Here is a 9,368-nt window from a genome sequence, read left to right as displayed (position 1 = left end):
GGTGGTCCGTGCTCGTTCCCGCTGCACAGATTCATGCGCCAGGGCCTCCTGCAGACAATGCACTTTGATTTATTGCGCTATCTGTAATAGCACCCGAGATAACACCAGATATGTGCTGTATTTTTACATGACCTTGGGTGACGGATACAGAAAATCTGTAATTTTCTCGGCCTCTGGGCGTCCGAGGCAGTTCCCGCTGCAAAGATTCATGCGCCAGGGCCTCCTACAGACAATGCACTTTGATTTATTGCGAGATCTGTAATAGGACCCGAGATATCACCAGATATATATTGGATTTTTCCCTGACCCTGAGTGCCCGGCCCCATGTGTCGGTGGTTTTCTCGGCCCCTAGCGGTCCGAGGCCGTTCCCGCTGCACAGATTCATGCGCCAGGGCCTCCTACAGACAATGCACTTTGATTTATCGCGCTACCTGTAATAGCACCGGAGATATCACCAGATATATATGGGATTTTTCCCTGACCCTGTGTGTCCGGCCCCATGAGTCGGTGGTTTTCTCGGCCCATGGTGGTCCGAGGTCGTTCCCGCTGCACATATTCATGCGCCAGGACTTCATCTAGACAATGCACTCTGATTTATCGCGCTATCTGCAATAGCACACGAGATATCACCAAATACATGCTGAATTTTTACATGACCTTGGGTGACGGATACCGAAAATCTGTAATTTTCTCGGCCCCTGGTGGCCCGAGGTCGTTTCTGCTGCCCCAATTTGTGGGCCAGGGCTTCCTATAGGCTATTCTCTTTGTTTTATCGCCCTAGCCCTTATAGCTCCCGAGATATCACCACATATATATTGGATTCTTCCCTGACCCTGAGTGTCCGGCCCCATGAGTTCGTGGTTCTCTCGGCAGCTGGTGGTCTGAGGTCGTTCCTGCTGCACACATTCATGTGCCAGGTCCTCCAACAGAAAATGCAGCTTGATTTATCTTACTATTTCCTATAACTCCCGAGATATCAGCACATACATGCTCGATTTTTGACAAAACCTGAGTGTGCGGTACCGTGTAACTGAGATTTTCTCTGCCGCTGATGCTCCGAGATCTTGCCTGCATAACTCACTTATGCGCCAGGGCTTTCTTACTATATAAAATTATATAAAACTATACAAAAGTAATACAAATATACAAAACTAATAGGACTAAATAAAACTGTGTAAAACTATATCAAACTATATAAAAATATATAAAACTATATAAAACTATATAAAACTATATAAAACTATAAAACTGTATAAAACTATATAAAACTATATAGAACTATATAAAAAAATATAAAACTACATAAAACTATATAAAACTATACAAAACTATATGAAACTAAATAAAATTATATAAATTATATACAACTATATAAAATTATATAGAACTATATAAAACTACATAAAACTATATAAAACTAAATAAAATTATATAAAACTATATGAACATATGTAAGACTATATAAGACTAAATAAAACTATATAAAACTATACAAAACTATATTGAACTATATAAAACTATATAAAACTATATAAAACTAATAAAACTATATGAAACTATATAGAACTATTTAAGACTATATAACACTAATAAAACCGTATAAATCAATGTGTTACTATATAAAACTATATAAAACTATAAAAAATCTTAAAGAACTATATAAAGCTATTTAAAACTGTGTAAAACTATATAAAACTATATAAAACTACATAAAACTATATAAAACTATATGAATCTATATGAAGCTATATAAAACTATATGAAACTATATAGAACTATATAAAACTATATGAAACTAATAAAACTATATAAAAATATATAAAACTAACAAAACTATATGAAACTATATAAAACTATATAAAAATATATAAAACTAACAAAACTATATAAAACTATATAAAACATATAAAACTATATAAAACTATATAAAACTATCAAAATTATATAAAACTATATATAAATATATAAAACTATATCAAACTAAGAAAACTATTTAAAACTATATAAAGCTCTATAAAACTATATAAAGCTATATAAAACTATATAAAACTATATAAAACTTTATGAAACTATGTAAAACTAAGAAAACTATATAAAACTATATAAAACCTTATAAAAGTAATAAAACTATATAAAACTATTTAAAACTAAGAAAACTATATAAAACTATATAAAACTATATAAAACTATATAAAACTATATAAAACTATATGAAACTATATAAAGCTATATAAAACTATATAAAACTATATAAAACTATCAAAACTATATAAAACTATATAAAACTATATAAAACTATATATAACTATATAAAACTATTAAAACTATATAAAACTATATAAAAGTATATAAAACTATATAAAAAATATAAAACTATATAAAACTATATAAAACTATATAAAACTATATAAAACTCTATAAAACTACATAAAACTATATAAAACTATATAAAACTAAGAAAACTATATAAAACTATATAAAACTATATAAAACTCTATAAAACTATATAAAACTATATAAGACTATATAAAACTATCAAAACTATATAAAACTATATATAACTATATAAAACTATATGAAACTATATAAAACTTAGAAAACTATATAAAACTATACAAAACTGTATAAAACTATATAAAACAATATAGAACTGTTAAAACTATATAAAACTATATATAACTATATAAAACTAAGAAAACTATATAAAACTATATAAAACTATATAAAACTATATAAAAATATATAAAACTAACAAAACTATATGAAACTATATAAAACATATAAAACTATATAAAACTATATAAAACTATCAAAATTATATAAAACTATATATAAATATATAAAACTATATAAAACTAAGGAAACTATATAAAAGTATATAAAACTATATAAAAATAAATAAAACTAACAAAACTATATAAAACTATATAAAACTATATAAAACAATATAAAGCTATCAAAACTATATAAAACTATATGTAACTATATATAACTATATGAAACTAAGAAAACTATACAAAACTATATAAAACTATATAAAAATATATAAAACTAACAAAACTATATGAAACTATATAAAACTATATAAAAATATATAAAACTAACAAAACTATATAAAACTTTATAAAACTCTATAAAACTATATAAAACTATATAAAACTATATAAAGCTCTATAAAACTATATAAAACTACTTAAATCTATATAAAACTAATGAAACTATAAAAAACTAATAAAACTAATAAAACAATATAAATCTATATAAAATTATATAAAACGATTTAAAACTAATAAAACTATTTAAAACTATATAAAACTCTATAAAACTATATAAAGCTATATAAAACTATATAAAACTATATAAAACTATATAAAACTATATAAAGCTCTATAAAACTATATAAAACTATATAAAAATATATAAAACTAACAAAACTATGTAAAACTATATAAAACTCTATAAAACTATATAAAACTATATAAAACTATATAAAGCTCTATAAAACTATATAAAACTACATAAAACTATATAAAACTAATAAAACTATATAAAACTATATAAAACTATATAAAACTATATAAATCTATATAAAACTATATAAAACTATATAAAACTTTATAAAACTATATAAAACTATATAAAACTATATAAAACTATATAAAAATATATAAAACTAACAACACTATATAAAACTATATAAAACTCTATAAAACTATATAAAACTATATAAAACTATATAAAGCTCTATAAAACTATATAAAACTAATAAAACAATATAAAACTAATAAAACTAATAAAACTATATAAATCTATATAAAATTATATAAAACGATTTAAAACTAATAAAACTATATAAAACTATATAACACTGTATAAAACTATATAAACCTATATAAAACTATATAAAACTATATAAAACTATATAAAACTATATAAAACTATATAAAACATATAAAACTATATAAAACTATATAAAACTATATAAAACTATATAAAAATATATAAAACTAACAAAACTATATAAAGCTTTATAAAACTCTATAAAACTATATAAAACTATATAAAACTATATAAAGCTCTATAAAACTATATAAAACTATATAAAACTATATAAAACTATATAAAACTATATAAAACTATATAAAACTGTATAAAACTATATAAAAATGTTTAAAACTATATAAAACTATATAAAACTATATAAAACTATATAAAACATATAAAACTGTATAAAACTATATAAGACTCTATAAAACTAATAAAACCATATAAAACTATTTAAAACTAATAAAACTATATCAAACGATTTAAAACTAATAAAACTACATAAAACTATATAACACTATATAAAACTATATAAAACTATATAAAACTATATAAAAATATATAAAACTAACAAAACTATATAAAACTATATAAAACTCTATAAAACTATATAAAACTATATAAAACTATATAAAACTCTATAAAACTATATAAAGCTTTATAAAACTCTATAAAACTATATAAAACTATTTAAAACTATATAAAGCTCTATAAAACTATATAAAACTATATAAAACTATATAAAACTATATAAAACAATATAAAACTATATAAAACTGTATAAAACTATATAAAACTATATAAAACTATATAAAACTATATAAAACTATATAAAACTATATAAAACTATATAAAAAGATATAAAACTATATAAAACTATATAAAACTATATAAAACTATATAAACATATATAAAACTATATAAAACTATATAAAACTATATAAAACATATAAAACTATATAAAACTATATAAAACTATATAAAGATCTATAAAATTATATAAAACTATATAAAACTATGAAAACATAACAAAACTATATAAACCTATGTAAAACTCTATAGAACTATATAAAACTATATAAAACTATATAAAACTATATAAAACTATATAAAACTATATAAAACTATATAAAACATATAAAACTATATAAAACTATATAAAACTATATAAAACATATAAAACTGTATAAAACTATATAAGACTCTATAAAACTATATAAAACTAATAAAACCATATAAAACTATTTAAAACTAATAAAACTATATCAAACGATTTAAAACGAATAAAACTACATAAAACTATATAACACTATATAAAACTATATAAAACTATATAAAGCTATATAAAACATATAAAACTATACAAAACTATATAAAACTATATAAAACTATATAAAAATATATAAATCTAACAAAACTATATAAAACTATATAAAACTAATAAAACTATATAAAACTATATGAAACTCTATAAAACTATATAGAACTATATAAAACTATATGAAACTATATAAAACTAAGAAAGCTATATAAAACTATATAAAACTAAATAAAACTATATAACACAATATAAAACTATTAAAACTACATAAAACTATATAAAACTAATAAAACTAAGAAAACTATGTAAAACTGTATAAAACTATATAAAAATATATAAAACTAACAAAACTATATAAAACTTTATAAAACTCTATGAAACTATATAAAACGATATAAATCTATATAAAGCTCTATAAAACTATGAAAAACTACATAAATCTATATAAAACAATATAAAACTAAATAAAACTATATAAAACTAAGAAAACTTTATAAAACTATATAAAACAATATAAAACTATCAAAACTATATAAAACTATATGTAACTATATAAAATTATATGAAACTATATAAAACTATATAAAACTATATAAAACAATATAAAACTATATAAAACTATATAAAACTATATAAAACAATATAAAACTATCAAAACTATATAAAACTATATGAAACTATATAAAACTAAGAAAACTATATAAAACTATATAAAACTGTATAAAACTATATAAAACAATATAAATCTATTAAAACTATATATAACTATATAAAACTATATAAAACTAAGAAAACTATGTAAAACTGTACAAAACTATATAAAAATATATAAAACTAACAAAACTATATAAAACTTTATAAAACTCTATGAAACTATATAAAACGATATAAATCTATATAAAGCTCTATAAAACTATGAAAAACTACATAAATCTATATAAAACAATATAAAACTAAATAAAACTATATAAAACTAAGAAAACTTTATAAAACTATATAAAACAATATAAAACTATCAAAACTATATAAAACTATATGTAACTATATAAAACTATATGAAACTATATAAAACTAAGAAAACTATATAAAACTATATAAAACTGTATAAAACTATATAAAACAATATAAAACTATTAAAACTATATAAAACTATATATAACTATATAAAACTAAGAAAACTATATAAAAATATATAAAACTATATAAAAATATATAAAACTAACAAAACTGTATAAAACTTTATAAAACTCTATAAAACTATATAAAACTATATAAAACTATATAAAACAATATAAAACTATCAAAACTATATAAAACTAAGAAAACTATATAAAACAATATAAAACTATATAAAACTATATAAAACTATATAAAAAAATATAAAACTATTAAAACTATATAAAACTATATAAAACTATATAAAACTATATAAAACTATATAAAACATATAAAACTATATAAAACTATATAAAACTATATAAAACTATATAAAACTATATAAAAATATATAAAACTAACGAAACTATATAAAGATTTATAAAACTCTATAAAACTATATGAAACTATATAAAACTATGTAAAGCTCTATAAAACTATATAAAACTATATAAAACTATATAAAACTATATAAAACTATATAAAACTATATAAAACTATATAAAACTGTATAAAACTATATAAAAATGTTTAAAACTATATAAAACTATATAAAACTATATAAAACTACATAAAACTATATAAAACTAATAAAACTATATAAAACTATATAAAACTATATAAAACTATATAAAACTATATAAAAATATATAAAACTAACGAAACTATATAAAGATTTATAAAACTCTATAAAACTATATGAAACTATATAAAACTATGTAAAGCTCTATAAAACTATATAAAACTATATAAAAGTATATAAAACTATATAAAACTATATAAAACTATATAAAACTGTATAAAACTATATAAAAATGTTTAAAACTATATAAAACTATATAAAACTATATAAAACTATATAAAACTATATAAAACTATATAAAACTATATAAAACTATATAAAACTATATAAAACTATATAAAAATATATAAAACTAACAAAACTATATAAAACTATATAAAACTCTATAAAACTATATAAAACTATATAAAACTATATAAAACTATATAAAGCTCTATAAAACTATATAAAACTACATAAAACTATATAAAACTAATAAAACTATATAAAACTAATAAAACTAATAAAACTATATAGATCTATATAAAATTATATAAAATGATTTACAACTAATAAAACTATATAAAACTATATAACACTGTATAAAACTATATAAACCTATATAAAACTATATAAAACTATATAAAACTATATAAAACATATGAAACTATATAAAACTATATAAAACTATATAGAAATATATAAAACTAACAAAACTATATAAAGCTTTATAAAACTCTATAAAACTATATAAAGCTTTATAAAACTCTATAAAACTATATAAAACTATTTAAAACTATATAAAGCTCTATAAAACTATATAAAACTATATAAAACTATATAAAACTATATAAAACAATATAAAACTATATAAAACTGTATAAAACTATATAAAACTATATAAAACTATATAAAACTATATAAAACTATATAAAACTATATAAAACTATATAAAAAGATATAAAACTATATAAAACTATATAAAACTATATAAAACTATATAAACATATATAAAACTATATAAAACTATATAAAACTATATAAAACATATAAAACTATATAAAACTATATAAAACTATATAGAAATATATAAAACTAACAAAACTATATAAAGCTTTATAAAACTCTATAGAACTATATAAAACTATTTAAAACTATATAAAGCTCTATAAAACTATATAAAACTATATAAAACTATATAAAATTATATAAAACAATATAAAACTATATAAAACTGTATAAAACTATATAAAACTATATAAAACTATATAAAACTATATAAAACTATATAAAACTATATAAAACTATATAAAAAAATATAAAACTATATAAAACTATATAAAACTATATAAAACTATATAAACCTATATAAAACTATATAAAACTATATAAAACTATATAAAACATATAAAACTATATAAAACTATATAAAACTATATAGAAATATATAAAACTAACAAAACTATATAAAGCTTTATAAAACTCTATAGAACTATATAAAACTATTTAAAACTATATAAAGCTCTATAAAACTATATAAAACTATATAAAACTATATAAAACTATATAAAACTATATAAAACTATATAAAACTGTATAAAACTATATAAAAATGTTTAAAACTATATAAAACTATATAAAACTATATAAAACTACATAAAACTATATAAAACTAATAAAACTATATAAAACTAATAAAACTAATAAAACTATATAAATCTATATAAAATTATATAAAACGATTTACAACTAATAAAACTATATAAAACTATATAATACTGTATAAAACTATATAAACCTATATAAAACTATATAAAACTATATAAAACTATATAAAACATATGAAACTATATAAAACTATATAAAACTATATAGAAATATATAAAACTAACAAAACTATATAAAGCTTTATAAAACTCTATAAAACTATATAAAACTATTTAAAACTATATAAAGCTCTATAAAACTATATAAAACTATATAAAACTATATAAAACTATATAAAACAATATAAAACTATATAAAACTGTATAAAACTATATAAAAATGTTTAAAACTATATAAAACTATATGAAACTATATAAAACTATATAAAACTATATAAAAATATATAAAACTATATAAAACTATATAAAACTATATAAAACTATATAAAACTATATAAAGCTCTATAAAACTATATAAAACTACATAAAACTATATAAAACTAATAAAACTATATAAAACTAATAAAACTAATAAAACTATATAAATCTATATAAAATTATATAAAACTATATAAAACTATATAAAACATATAAAACTATATAAAACTATATAAAACTATATAAAACTATATAAAACTATATAAAAATATATAAAACTAACAAAACTATATAAAGCTTTATAAAACTCTATAAAACTATATAAAACTATATAAAACTATATAAAGCTCTATAAAACTATATAAAACTACATAAAACTATATAAAACTATATAAAACATATAAAACTATATAAAACTAAT

This window comes from Nomia melanderi, unplaced genomic scaffold, assembly GCF_051020985.1.
Source record: "Nomia melanderi isolate GNS246 unplaced genomic scaffold, iyNomMela1 scaffold0674, whole genome shotgun sequence".
NCBI classification, from domain to species: domain Eukaryota; kingdom Metazoa; phylum Arthropoda; class Insecta; order Hymenoptera; family Halictidae; genus Nomia; species Nomia melanderi.
Note: the sequence above shows the minus strand (reverse complement) of the source record.